Raw genomic sequence first — 15,326 nt, 5'->3', positions numbered from 1 at the left:
CATAGGAGCAAACTGCTAAAGTTTCAGGAATTTTTTTGAGCCAGTTGTTAAACACAGCTGTTATTAAAAATCAAAGCATATAAACTTAGAAATAAGTTGGACTAAAAAAGAAGTAATAAATATTCGAAACTCGTCACTTCCCATTTCTTTTACTAACCTCAGTGCTTTTGAGGCTGTTTATGTCTATTTTATGTGTGGCAGAAATCCTATATAACGATGGCGGTGTCCGTGCCTTTCTTCCCAACTCTGAAGTTAGTAACGTCATGTTGATAGCTTGCAGTTGGCCATGGAGGGAATATTATGCCCTGGAAGTCCCTGAGCGCTCATCAGGGCTTCCTCCCGGGAGCTGGCTGGCCAACACTGACCAGCTCACCACTGCTCCGAGTCCTTGCTACACAAGGGGAATGAAGAAACGGACAGGATATGAATTCTGCAGCCCAGGCAGGGGGAGGGTGCAGAAGAGAAAGCACCCATGCACACACATGCACGCGCTCCTTCTTCCGGCTGCAGGAAGCCCTTTGAGACAGATGGCTTGTGCTGGGCTTGTTTCTTGGCTGCAGCGGAGAAGTCATTACCGGGCACGGGGACGGGTCCGCAGGATGGCATCCTGGGCAGCAGCCAGCACAGGCCCTTCCTCCGCAGAATTCTAAGCCCTCCATCTGCAGCGAGTTCAGTCTGGCAGATGCTCCACCTGGCAGTGCGGACCGAGGATGGCGGGCACAGGCCAAAGAGGTGACGTGTGCCCTGCCTGTCTGTGCCCCAGGGAAGCGCTCGCCAAGTGAGACCAGCATCTAGCAGCAAGCCCGCGTGCTGAGCCGAGCACTATTTTTAGCTGCTAATGGGGACACACCAGCCTGGGAAGAAAACAGGGGCAGAAGCAGTCCTCTGGAATGAAACGGGATGGAGCTTTGAGGTCAGTCCGCATCCAACTTAAATCCTGACATTTAAAGAACATGTGCAGGCAGAAACCCAGAACAGAGCTCATGTGAAGGAAACAGCAGGCTTTCATGGGGTGTGATTTCAGAATGAGGTCAGGAAGGGGCATACCCGAAGTGTTAAGATTTAAAGGAGCAGGGGCGCCTGGGTGGCACAGCGGTTAAGCGTCTGCCTTGGGCTCAGGGCGTGATCCCGGCGTTATGGGATCGAGCCCCACATCAGGCTCCTCTGCTAGGAGCCTGCTTCTTCCTCCCCCACTCCCCCTGCTTGTGTTCCCTGTCTCGCTGGCTGTCTCTGTCGAATAAATAAATAAAATCTTTAAAAAAAAAAAAAAGACTTAAAGGAGCAGGAGCTGGGGGCATTTGGCCTCGTGTGCCTGATCTAAATACCTAGCTGTTCTTTGACCCAGCCGTTCCTTGGGTAGATACAGTCACACAGATGCTGACGACAGCTACGACCTCGGTGGTCCACAGTTAGGACAACTCTGCAATTGTGGGAAGAATGCTATACAGTTGTGACTCCAAATGTCTATAATAGGTTTTTAATTGGCTAGAGAAAGTGAAAGTACACGAGAGTGACAAAGCAGGTATATATGCATAGATGGTTCTGGAATGAAAAATACCTAATTGCTAGCAGTAGCTGCTTTGGGGATGTAAGATTGGAGACACAGACTTTCACGTCTATTGTATACATTTTTTTATAATAATATTCTTTAATTATATTATGTTAGTCCATACAGTACATCCCTGGTTTTTGATGTAAAGTTCGATGATTCATTAGTTGCGTATAACACCCAGTGCACCGTGCAATACGTGCATTTTTGTATTGTATATATTTCTTCTTTATTTACAAAAACATTAAAGAGCAAGAAATGGTAGCTGGTGTCCATTCACTCATTTGGTAGGTTGTCCGGTGTGCTTGGCCCAGGGAAGAGTCAGGCAAACCCACAGATAAAGGACACAGGTGAAGACCCATCCACCCCCAGCTGAGCTTTCTCTCTCTTTTAAAACCTGGTCCCCACCCCCCTGGAAACTTTAAATCTTAATTTTTTAAATAGGGCACTGGCACAATTTACCAGCTCGAAGAGACAAACTGTCCAGAGGCGGTTGGAGGGACAATTTGCATTCCCGCTCCCCAGGGCGGGTGCGCAGCTCTGTGTGGGGATGTTGCCGCTACGCTCAGAAGATCCTAGTCCTGCCCTGGGGGGGGCAGAGCTGTGCAGAGGGGAATCCCGCATTCTAAATCCCTATTCTCCACTTCCACGCGCACTTCTTGCATATATAGAAGAGTATTAACTAAGTCAACATCGCCGATCTCCACCTATGTAAATCACTTGCATCTAGACACGTATCCAAACATGGTGTAGGCTTGCCATCGTGGCCAGATGGAAGAGTATGCAGACGTAAGAAAAGCAGCGAGAATCTGGGCGCCTGGCTGGCTCAGTCAGCAAAGCGTCTGTCTTCGGCTCAGGTCATGATCTCGGGGTCCTGGGATTGAGTTCTGCGACTGGCTCCCTGCTCAGCGGGGAGCCTGCTTCTCCCTCTCCCTCTGCCTCTCCCACCAGCTTGTACTCTCTCTCTCACTCAAATAACTAAATAAAATCTTTAAAAATAAATAAGAAACATAAACATTGAAAATTTAGTGGTGAGTGTATTTATTTGTCTATTAGCAGGGGGTTATTTGTTCTATTTTCTCGACTTTCGCGTATGTGCAGAAACGGCCACGTTGCACATTAAGTAGAAGGAGGGAAGGAGGAGGAGCTCCTAGCGATGCTGGGAAACAGGGAAGGGAGCCAAGAGCAGATGGGGAGTTCTTGAAAATCTGTGAGTGATGCATAGTAGACAGGGCGGGAGTCCTACAAGCTTGGTCAGAGCCCACACAGCTCACACCAAGGACGCTGCAGGAAGACTGAAGAGACCCCTTTGTCAGGGACCTCCCGAGCTCAGGGAGCAGGCTGGGGCTGCGAGTTGGCAGCCAGGTTCCAGAAGAGCCCCAGGCCCCTGCTGCAGGCAGGTTTGCTGCGGGTCTGTGGACCTCAGGAGAATGAACGTCAAGGCTGTAAAGGAGTGAGGTCCTGTCCCGAGCAGCTTCCGGCCACACGTCAGCAGCATAGAGGGGTCAACAGCCAGGAGTCTTTGCACCGCAGTGAGCTCCCCTAATCCAGTGTTTCTTAAAGTGCCAACCTTGGGCCAGCAGCGGCAGAAGCATCCACTGGGAATGCGCCAGAAATGCAAATTCTCAGGCCCCACCCCAAACCCTCTGTATCAGAAACACAGCCACAGGCGTTCTAACACACCCTCCAAGCAATTCCGATATACACCCACATACTCTGCTCCCAGGGTAAATGCTCTCATTCTCCACCGAAGAGAATCTCCAGTCCACTAGCCCTTTCCCCACCCCCCAAAACTATAGAGAATCCCCTGTTGGCCATACTCACCTTGCAGGCAAAGACAAGCCCACCCTCAAAACACACAGCCAAACGTGGCGCTCTGGGAATAGCCATGACAAGAAAATTAAAACAGTGACCTTTGTATCTGTGAAGGATTCTCACAGCAGCAGTCAATACTGATGAATCTAGATCTTCATTAAAAAGTACAAATCCACTCTCGAGGATCCTAAGACATTGAAGGAAAGCCACGTGCCAGAAAGTGGCAAACACAGGAAACACAGTTAACACAGGAAGGAGAGAAACAGGAAAAAAAAAAAAAGTAACAATGATTATTTATGGAATGAGATGGTGTAAAATGTAGATGGGTTGCTTATCTGATTTTTCTAACTTGTCAGTTATTTTTGGAATATATTTTAAAAGATGGGGGAAAGAAAAGAAAGAAAGAAAAGTCCTTTAGAAGCCTGATTAATATCCTTGGAGAGTTTTGGGAACCAATACTATGTTCATTAAACAAGGACAGGCTGCTATGAAAACAATCAATCCGACAAACGGTTCTTGGAAATTAAAAACAATAAACAACAAAAACTGCTAACACTGAAACAGGAACCTCAGCAGAAGGATTGCATAATGAAACAGACATCACTGAAAAGCAATCCGTGTTCCAGAACACAGGACACAGAGCCAGCTTACAAAGAGGTAATGTTATGATAAAGGTGCTGAAAGAGATTCACAAACCTGTCATCGGCAGTTACGGGGAGGGATGACTTTCATATCCCACTTTAGATGGTCCCTAATTTTTTTTTGAAGATTTTATTTATTCAGAGAGAGAGAGAGAGAGACAAGCACAAGCAGGGGGAGCAGCAGAGGGAGAAGCAGGCTCCCTGCTGAGCAAGAACTCCGATGCAGGACTCGATCCCTGGACCCTGAGATCATGACCTGAGCTGAAGGCCGACGCTTCACCGACTGAGCCACCCAGGCGTCCCTGGAGACTCCCTAATTTTTTAAATTAGTTTTAAAAAGAATTGTCGCATTGTTATTTGAATGATCTACAAAGGGCATGTGATAGCTTGTCATTTTAGAAAAGCCATAAGCCTACCTCTGCGTCACAGGAGCCCGTCTGTGAGAGTCACGTGCGTGTGTTTCGAGCACGCCACCACGGTTGAAGGATGTCCATCAGCACGTGAGCGGCTCTCTTCTCTAAGTGAGGGGATTTTAGTCTGTGTCTGCTTCAGAAAATATCATTATTTTGGGGGGGGGAGCAAATACTTTTTTTGAAGATTTATTTATTTTTTTTAGAGAAAGTGTGCGTGCAAGCGGGGGAGGGACGGCGATAGAGGGAGAGAGAGACTCTCAAGCAGGCCCTGCGCTGAGCACGGAGCCCGGCGTGGGGCTTAATCTCAGGACCCTGAGATCAAGGCCAGAGCTGAAATCAAGGGTTGGATGCTCAACGGACTGAGCCACGCAGGCACCCCACAAATAATTTTTAATTTTTTTTTTTAGCAAGTGCACCAAATTATCCTGTCCTCCTGCCAGCACTGGGTGCAATCCTGGGCCCCAAGTGTGCACACTCCTTTGCAACTAGTCCCGGATAGCAGAGCCTTTCACCTTTTTGTTTACTATGACCCTTGCGCTGTCTTCAAATAGGAGACATGCCAGCTTTTCTCCAGTCTGACTTTCGTGGGTGAATTCCCACTGCTGGATGTGCCTTCTTTCCGAGCTCCGTGGCCACCACTGTGTCCCCCACTCCAGCAACAGGAAGTCTGTTCAGTTGTCCCTTGATCCTGTCCACAGAGATGATAGACAGATTATTGGCTCCTGTGCTGTCAGCACAGTTGATCATAGCTCCTACCGGAAGACCCCGGGAAATCTGGAATTTCACACCGAAGGGGCCACCACATCCTTGCTTTGACATCTTAAACCCAGAACAGGACAGAACGGACATCATTCTTACAGTAAACTCTAAGTTTCCAGCTTGCAGGTGACCGGCTATGGTACACGCGGTCAGAGATGGCTCGTTTCCGGAGCAGGGCTCGTCCGTGAGTGCTGAGTGTGGGCTTTCAAGTTGGGAGCTGACTGACCTGAGGGACCTGGAGAAGGCACACCAGAGGAAGCTTGGTTGGGAGGCCTCGTGTCCCTTGTGCCAGTTGGGAGGAGAGCCCATCGCAGGGTTCCGCTTCATCAGTAACAGCAGCTCATGCATGAGCCAGGGCTAACTGTTTGGGTTTTATCATGATTTATGTCGCCTGTCATCTCTTTGCCCTTTATGACTTTCAGTTTCTAAAGAGTTACCAGCTATGTTATTGCTGTGTAACAAACCACCCCAAAACTTAGTGGCTTAAAAAAGCAATCATGTGTTACTTCCTTTTCTTTTTAGAGATTCATTTATTTATTTTAAAGAAAGAGAGAGAGCGTGCGCACATGAGTGGGAGGGGCAGATGGAGAGGAAGAGAAAATTTCCAGCAGACTCTGCACTGAGCGTGAAGCCCGACATAGGACTCGATCTCACGACCCTGAGATCATGACCTGAGCTAAAATCAAGAGTTGGATGCTTAACTGACTGCACCACCCAGGCTCCCCAATCATGTGTTACTAACTTCTTACAAACCTGGGGTTGGCCTGGCCAGGCTCGGCTTGGGTGTGTGTCTGCAAGCTGGCTGGAGGCTCGCTGGGCTAGGATGGTCTCAGCCAAGAAGACTCAGCTCTGTTCCATCTGGAGCTCATTCTCCAGCTGGTTAGCCCGGGTTTGTTCTCACAGTGGAGGCAGGGGTCCAAGAGAAAGAGCAGAAGAGCATGAAACATCTTGAAGCCTGGGTTCAGACACTTCCACCACATTCATTGGCTAAAGCAAGCCGAAGACCAGTCTGAACTCAAGGGATGAGGGAATAGACTCCAACTCTTGACGGAAAGAACGTAAAGCCACATTGCAAAAGGCATGAATATAGGAAGGAGTGGAAAAATGGGGTCATTTTTGCAATCAATCTACTGACGTCAGCTATGTTTCCTTGCTGGTGTGCCCTACAGTCTCAGCAAAGGCACACAGAAACAGACCATCAGTAGTCACACTAGTGGCCCGTTTTGTGACCTGTATTTCACCATTGAGGTCGCATTTAGAGTATGAAACATGAAATCTTGACGGGTGTCCAGGAGTCCTCTCTCTGTCAGGTCTAGTACCCTTCCCTTTTCCTGTCCCATCTGTCTTCTCGTTCCCTCCCTTTTCCGCAGGGACCCTTCCTGACAAGGCCTTGGCGATTTGAATTTCTCAGAATCATCCTGGAAGGGCAGCGCCGAGCCTTTACGCTCCTCCCAAGGACATGCTTGTGATGCCGTTCGGCATCTTCACGCAGAGTATCTGCAGACAACACCTTTTCCTCTTGCTAATGCTGACCACCTTTCCTAAGATAACTTTATTGCTTTATTGCCTAAATGAGTTTGTCTGCCCAAGGTGAAGAGAGAAAGGAACAATAGAGGGAAGGGGGAAAAAACATTCCACCAGACTTACCATAAAAAAAAAAAAATGAGCTCTTTTTATCTGGGAGTGAAAGAAAGCAGATGACAGATGGGGGAGCCTCTTTGGAAATGTTGAATCACTTCCACAAAGACACATTCCGGCAAATTCTCCCAATGTGAAGATTGCAGCCATGTTTATTGGAGGTCAGCTGCAGATGTGCCCTCTTCTTTCTGGAAAAGAAAAAGCAAGCACGGCCTCCTCTTGAACCGCCCTGTCAGGGAAACAATGGTGTCCTTTGGTTCCATTGGTTCTGTTCCTAGCCAACTGATGACGTCATCGAGGCATCTGATTTTCCCCTACACAAAAGATTAATGGCTAAGACCACAAGAAGGACTATTGTTTTGCCAGCTTTGTTCAAATTGGTGGTTAAAATACTTTCTTTCACAAAATGCAACATTGCCCCAGAGGTAATAAAACCCCCTTCTTCTGTGCCTTCCCTTCTCTGAGAAAGACCACACACAAGGGACGGAGCCGTGCCCACAGTCAATGCCCCTGATTGTCCCGAGTCTAGATTCCCCACCATGAGCCCCAGCTTCCAGGAAATCAGCACTTCATATGGAAAAGCCAAGGTGAAACATACCTATTTGGGCTGCGGTCAGAAAAAAAAAAATTCTCTTTGTTAAATCACAGGCTGTTCAAGGATGCTGGAGCTTGAAACCGAGAGTGTCAAGGCTGGCCGGTGACCTACGCTCTATCCGTTGGGTTTCACGCCCTTATTTTAAAGAGCGAGGAATGAAGAGGCCAGGCTGTGATTCCCATCTGTTATGACATTATCTGTCCTGGAGCCTCTGGCATTCTCCCAGCCAGGAGCAGAGCCCGCTCTCCATTCGGTAGGGTCCCTGGGTCTTGTCGCTGTTTACAGGACTTTGCAGAGGCTGGGAGGGCAGTGGGTCCCCGTGGGTGGCTGCTCCACGCGGACAGCCAGCTGCTCCAGCATGAACAATAACTTCTTCAGGCTGTCGGACTCTGGTCCTTGGGTAGCTCCAAACTTTAGTTCTGCAAAATGAATACAAGATGGGAGTTCCGCTTGTAAGTAGGTTTGGCAAGGATGTTACCATTTATGTAAACAATGGTGAGAAAGAGTACCCCTGGCCTTAAAAATCCTTTTGTCCAAATCAATGAAACACTTTCTATTCTGAAACCCGAGGTTTGAAGTTCGATGCCCGTGCTGTCCAGCGGCATTTTCCGGGGTGGTGGAAATAGTCCGGGTCCACGCTATCCCGTACCGTGGCCGCTGGTCACATGTGGCCATTGAGCACTTTGCCAAGTAGCTACTGCAATCGAGGAACTGCTCGTTCACTTCTATTTAATTAGTTTAAATGTGGCTAGCCACGTGTATCTTCCAGACACCTTGTGTAATTACGTAGTTCTCTTATAAAGCATAAGGGACACTTACCATATAACCAGCAAGTCTGCTCCCAGGTGTTTGTGCAACAGAAAGGAAACATATGAACACACAGAGAAATGTATTCAAATGTTTGTAGCAGCTTTATTCATAATCTCCGGAAATTGGAAACAACTCCGACATCTATCAACTGATGCAAGGAAAAGCAAATTGTGATATGTCCACACAGTGAAATACGACCCAGGGATAGAAAGGAACACATTTCTGATACACAGCAACGTGCCGCTAAATGAAAGAAGCCAGACTGTATAATTATATGATGTGTTTATCTAGAAAAGGCAGCTCCAGTGAGGAAGAGCAGAGGTTGCCTGATGGTGGAGGATGGGAGATGAGAACAGGGAGAGAGCCCCGAGAGAGCACAGGGAGACCCCCCCACCCCGTTTCCCGGGGATGGAAACCTCCTGTATCTTGAATGAAGCTGACCACACACAGTTGTCGCAAAGCTCACTGTGCTGTATGGCGAGTTTTATTTTATGTAAGTTATATGCTGGCTTTTAAAAACTCTCTACGGCTTTTCAAACAAAAATTATGGAATTTATGTCCGACAGGTTCCTTGCTTCTCTATTGACCTACTTAGGTGACTGCGGAAAACAGCACGGGGCAAGTCAGTGGTGGCAGTATTAAGCCCGCTGGTGAACTCCAGGCTCCGAACTCTCTCTGGTCATGATGTGAAAAGATACACACGATTTTTTAAGAAACAACTTACACACTCAGAATCGAGCTTCCATGAACCTGATGGGGAAGTCAAGCCAACGCCAGACATGATGCTTTCACGAGCCACCTTTGCGCTCCCTGAACTCGACTGCTTCCTGCTCCGTGTAGACCCCAGCCCAGAGGCAGAGACTAGCACCCTGGGGGGAACATGCCACGCCTGCTGGACCACAGCACAGAGACCACGCCGGTTCCAGACCATCCCTGCTTCTCCAGGGCGGGGATTGACTGGCTCTGCTGTGAAGGCTCACAGCCCCCAGCATCCTGAAGCCAGAGGGGCACTTTCATTACAAGAAGGAAGCTCCCTTTGAGGGATGGGGCTGAGGGGCCAGTCTCCAGGGGAGGTGCATTCCGAGCTGAAAGTGCAATAAAGGGGTTGGGTGTGCAATCCAAGCACCGCAGGCATCCCCTTGGAAGGAGACTTCCTGACGCCTAGGCTTGCTTCCTAACCTGCAGTGCTCTCCTGCCAGGAAGTGTCCTTACAGAAGCCAGCCTCCCTTGGGAGCTCCATGACACGGGCTGCTAAGGGAACAGAAAGCACGTGAATGACACATCCTGTAAGAGTCCAAGACCTGAACACATGTGTCTATCCCCAGTTCCTGTCTGAAACCCCACTGGGATAACAGGGAAGGTTTTTACTTTGGTTGTTTGTTCTAGTCCTTAAATGTGAGTCTCTAAGGGCAAATGGAACAGAGAGATTTGAACACCGAAGAGCACAGGGCCGGGTCATAACTGACCCAGCCAAAAACCACACAGAATCCTAAACCGGCTGCAGAGGAAACCAAGCACCAGCTGGATTGGAGCCACGGAGCCGAGACACTCCAGGAGGGGTGCACCCAGGACCCACCAAGAGGGCTGAGGGTGGATTAAACACAGGAGGGTGGGATGGAAGTCAACCACAGTATTGAGACCCCCAAATCTCATCCCCCTGACCCCTCAGCCGGGTGACCCCTTCTCCCCCCAGCAGAAGACTGGAGGTTAGTCTCCGGAGGATGCAAGACACAGGTGCTGGGCTGGGGGGGGGCAGCACCTCCCCCGTCAAGGTCACCACCCTGAAGTCCCCCAGGGGGTCAGTGGACACCCGTCCTGCTTCTGTGATGCAGCTTCCAGAACCTCAGGCTTTCAGCCTCCAGGAAAGAGGTTGTTGGAGTCTGGGAACCTGAAACAGTACAGAAAGGATCCCCCACACTGAGCAGCTCCCCCAGACCACCCCTTACAAGCCCATCCTCCTACACACGGGTCCGGTCGGCTTGTTAGAATATGCATGCAGATGGAAGGTTACGATAAATCCAGAAAGCTATCAAAATCGCCAGAAGGACTAAAGAGCTATTCTTCCCATGAAATATGAATATGACGCTTCAAAAGTAATTGTAGAAGATGAATGTAGGAGAATAGCAACAAAGACCTTGGAATTACAAAGGGGGTAAAACATTAATACCCAATAAAAAGTTTGAAACTAAAGTTGAAAAAACTTCCCAGAAAGCAAAGGGTGAAATCAAGAGGAAAAAAGATGAGAACGTGAGAGAATAGACTCGAACGGACCATGGTCCAAATACTCTGAATTCCAAAGGGGAGACTGGAAAGGACCCTGGAGGGTCACCCCGTTCTGGAACTGAGGGACCTGACTTCCCACATGCAGGACAGCCAGCGCCCAGCTGGGTGGATCCAGGTAGCTCCCCCGAGCCACAGTGTCAGGACACTCCAGAGCATGGTGGACAAAGAGAACCCCTTTCAGAGAACAGGCAAACAGCTTCCTCACAGGGGATCCAGACCAGAACACTGTAGGACTTGCCAAGAGCCACGCTGGGGGGCCCCTGGGGGGCGCAGTCGCTAAGTGTCTGCCTTCGGCTCAGGGCGTGATTCCGGTGCTCTGGGATCGGGCCCCACATCAGGCTCCTCCACTAGGAGCCTGCTTCTTCCTCTCCCACTCCCCCTGCTTGTGTTCCCTCTCTCACTGGCTGTCTCTCTCTGTCAAATAAATAAATAAAATCTTTAAAAAAAAAAAATAGCCACGCTGGGAGCTAGCAGACAACGGAGCAGGGACCTCAAACCCCTGAGGACAAGTGGTTTCCAGCCTCGAAGTCCCCACCCTTCAGTCGGAGGAGAGAAAGAGACATTTTCAGATATTAAAGATTTCGGAAAAATTATTTTCTGGTCATCAGGGCTCGATGAAGCTGTGCTCTGCTGAACTGAGGGAGGAAAGAAGGCACGAGAAGGTATGAATTCAGGAAGGGGGTCCCCAGGAGAGGGAGAAGGGGGTTCCCAGAAGGCCAGCCCTGTGGGGCCCAGAGAACAGCCTCAGGGGTAAGCTGAGGTTTTGGATGGCAGCACCAAAGGAGTGGTAGGAGAGGACAGCTGTGCTCCTCAGCGGATCGGCGGTAAATGAGTGTTAACTAGGTCCCAAGCCAGGCAAACGGAAACCAAACCATCAGTAACTCCGAGAAAAACAGAATGATGTCGAAAAGGAAGCATTAGCGTCGTGTGCCCTAGCCTTAGCATGGTAGAAGCCGGGGCTCCAGCGACGCAGCTAGGAGGACAATATTGTCCTTTATGGGCCAATAAGCAAACAAACGTACCTATTTATTCACTTAAAGGAACGGGCTTGTGTGGTTGTGGGGCTGGTGAGTCCAAAACCTGCAGAGCATCTGCTAGAAGCTCAGGCAGGAGCTGGTGCTGCAGTCTGGGGGTAGGATATCTGCTACCTCAGGGTAACCTCCATCTTGGTCTGAAGGCCTTTCGCCTGATTAGACGAGGCCCACCCACATCTTTGAGAATTATCTCCTTTACTTAAAGGCAAGTGATAGTAAATGATGTTTACCCGTCACAGCAACACCTACCTTAGTTTTTGATTGGATAACTGGGTACCATGTTCTAGCCGAGTTGACACAAGACTCACCATCATAGCTGGGAATTGCATTTAGCGTATCACCTCATTGGGAAGGCTGGAGGAGAGGACGTGGCACGTGCGTGCTGTACATAGACCCAGGTCCTCAACCACCGAGGAGAGTCACCAGCTGACCTCTAGGGTTAATAGACCCCCAAGGGTACAGTGTGATTTCAGACATGGAGGCGGATACCAAAAGAATCGGCTGCTGTTGGTGAGGGTCGCTGTCCCCGGGTGGTAGGACATGGGGAGGCAGGGAAGGGAACCAGCTTGTAGAACAGGTGGACTCTGCAAGCTGTGGGCATGTGAGACTTTGATTGTATAAGGACTAAGTGAGAAACAATGAACTATAAGCCATGACCATGATCTTGCCCCCGGTTCCTCTTGATCCTAGTGTTTACTGATCTGCTCTCCCTCTCCAGGGCCGAAAGTGAGCTCCAGGTATGGCAACGTCTCTGTTTTCCCGGTGTATTAGAGGTCAGCAGGCACCGCCCACCCCCAGCACCCCAGGGATCTCTCTCTACTCGGAGCCATGCCCTTGGCAGTTCCTAATTGCTCAGGTAAGGAGGCTGACCCTCTGGCCAGATGCAAACCGATTGTTAGACACGCCTCTGTGCGGGTTTATCCCAGGGTGTCTCCAGGAGGCCCCGCTTGGGTAAGAAAGAGCAGGAGCTCCTTGTGCGGGGACAGGCCAGCCCACCATGGGTTTCTTCTTTTACTTCTCGTCTTTTCTTTCCAAGCTGTGACCAGTGGGGTCCAGGCATCCCCCATTCAGGTGTTGAAGGGGTCAGCGAGGCCCCTGTGATGATGCCACTGTGCCCGTGGGCCCAACAGGCCGAGGAGGCTCAGGAAGACAGTGACTTCCCCCAAGGAATTCGAGAGCGGGTCTTCTCTGGCTTCGCTGTGAGCAACGGCAAGACCCCCTGGGACTGACCATTGATCCTGGAGACATTACTCCATAAAAGATCATGGAAACGTTTATTTCTGGAAACCTTCTATTAGAGTTTAGTTTAAAACATTGCCATAAATATGACCCGACACCGTCACGAGGCTACCTACATATTTGATGGCGTCCCAGTCATTTCGGGGTCCCCAGGACCGGGGGCAGTGCCCGACACACAGGAGCTGGCCTGGAAATGTTTTTGCACAAAGGTATGCACAACACAAAGCGGGTTACTTCTCATTACGTCCTTCCAAGGAAGGTGACATCTGAGAAAAATAGGACTTCCCGTTGGCACGACAGAAGTCAGAGACGTGTTCAGTCCCACTGTGACCCAGGTGCTAGGAATGGAGAGGTGAAGAACCTTCAAAATACAGCACGTGCAGGGGCCCCAGTTGGCTCAGCCCATGAAGCGTCTGCGTTCGGCTCAGCCCATGAAGCGTCTGCGTTCGGCTCAGGTCATGGTCCCAGGGTCCTGGAATCGAGTCCTGTATCCGGCTCTCTGCTCAGCGGGGAGTCTGCTTCTCCCTCTGCCTCTGCCCCCACCCTGCTCATGCTCGATCTCTCTCAGATAAATAAATAAAATCTTAAAAAATAAATACATAAAATAAAACACAGCATGTGCATCCTCTCCTTGCCTGCCAGGCATTCAGGGAGTTGGAGCAAAATCAGTCAGGGAAAGTAATACTTGCCGTGCCGGGTGATGTGTGTACAAGACCTCGAGTCTCCGGGGCGGGGCGGGGGGGGGGGACTCCATCACGGGCTTTTCTCCATGAGGTTGGATGCAGGGACTTCAGAGAGAAATGCAGGTGGCACCTGGGAGGGCAGGAAAGGTTTGGAACAGCACGACTCTGTGGGGCGTGAATTGCTGCAAGGCCCCGGGTGCTGAGATGGGGACGGAGACCAGGGATCGCTGAGCTCCTGTGAATTCCTGCAGCCTCGCTCTGTGGTCGCTGTGTCGGCGTGGGAATGGGGTGTGCCTGCGAGCACCGGGCAGAGATGTGAGCCACCTGGTGGACTGAAGCACAGGGGCTGCCCGGGGGATCCCCAAGGTAAGGTGATCACTGGCGAGAAGCCCCTGAGCAAGAGGGTGGGCCTGTGTGTCAGCAGCAAGGGAGGGAGGGGCATGGGGACAGCCCCCGCAGGAGTGGACTCTGTCCTTGCACCTTCAGAGTAAGCTTCCAGGCGGTGCGGGGTGGGGAGTGGCACCAAGGTGGGAGATCAAAGAAACGTTTGGGATCTGTGTGTACTTGACCACATGACCAGGAAGCACAGTGAGCTCATCTTTTAATCCAAACAGTGACAGCCCACCAGCCAGACCACCCTGAAGCTGTCCCTAGTCGCTCTCTGGTGGTGCCTGCTTACCTATCTAATTGAATCTTATTTTGGTTTTAATTTAATTCATTCTATTTAAGTTCATAAACTACCTCAACCATTTTTAAGGACTGATACATAGCCTAAGTCAAAATAACAAATGAATTTACCAAACACCTTTTAGTTCAATGAACAAGTGTAGCTAACTCCCAAATCATAAACTAGCCTAATAACTAGTAACTATCTGTTACATATTGAATTTCTTTGGGACTTAAGCTAAACATAACCCGGAGAAATTGCTTTAATTTAAGAGACAGAGAAAGGAACAGACCAGAGCTAATTTTTGAGATTGTTTTTCAAAAATGGCAAGCAGGCGACCCCCCACCCCAGGCCCACATCCTAACCCCCGAAACCTAATCTCTGACGGCCTTACTTGGCACTTTGGACTTTGAGGATATGATTAAGCAAAGGATCTTGAGATGGGAAGATCTTTTCTGGATTATCTGGGTGCGTCCGAGGCAATCGCAAAGGGTTTTAGAAGAGGGAGGCAGGAGGTCAGAGTCAGATGGAGGAAGAGAGGTGGGGCCTGGAGCCAGGGAAGCCGGCCGCCTCTCGCCTCTCGGGCAGGAAGGGGCAAGGACAGATTCTAACCTAAAGCTTCCAGAAGGAGCACAGCTCTGCTGACACCTTGTTTTTAGCCCTCTGAGACCCATTTGCAGACTTCTGACCTCTAGAACTATAAGACAATACATTTGAGTGATTTTAAGCCACTGAATCTGTGGTCATTTGTTACGGCAGCAATAGGAAACCGCTTTGAGCCCATACGCCATTAGTATTAAAATAGGTAATCCATCCCATTTACAATAGCACCAAAAACCATAGGTTACCTTGGAATTAACTTAACCAGAGACGTAAAGGGAGAAAGGGATAAAGAAAGGGGAGGTAATCAGAAGGGGGAATGAAACGTGAGAGACTATGGACTATGAGAAACAAACTGAGGGCCTCAGAGGGGAGGGGGTGGGGGAAGGGGATAGACTGGTGATGGGTAGTAAGGAGGGCACGTATTACATGGTGCACTGGGTGTTATACTCAAGTAACAAATCATGGAACTTGACATCGGAAACCGGGATGTAGTGTATGGTGACTAACATAAAATAATAAAAAATCATTAAAAAAATATATTAAACCTGAAAAGTTATAAGTCTCTGAACTGACCCTGACCTTAGCCTTAAGGTAGAC

The 15,326-nt window shown here is 49.6% G+C and overlaps 1 long non-coding RNA gene across 1 annotated transcript; it reads left to right on the top strand.

Annotated features, from left to right (window-relative positions):
• The first annotated feature begins 310 nt into the window (after positions 1 to 310).
• LOC117801165 lies at positions 311 to 13,295 on the top strand. Its single transcript, XR_004623685.1, has 3 exons — positions 311 to 913; positions 12,256 to 12,393; positions 12,574 to 13,295. It is a non-coding gene; the product is annotated as an uncharacterized LOC117801165 (long non-coding RNA).
• The last annotated feature ends 2,031 nt before the right edge of the window (positions 13,296 to 15,326 follow it).

This window comes from Ailuropoda melanoleuca, chromosome 2, assembly GCF_002007445.2.
Source record: "Ailuropoda melanoleuca isolate Jingjing chromosome 2, ASM200744v2, whole genome shotgun sequence".
Classification (NCBI taxonomy): Eukaryota; Metazoa; Chordata; class Mammalia; order Carnivora; family Ursidae; genus Ailuropoda; species Ailuropoda melanoleuca.
Note: the sequence above shows the minus strand (reverse complement) of the source record. Positions and strands in the feature narration are given on the sequence as shown.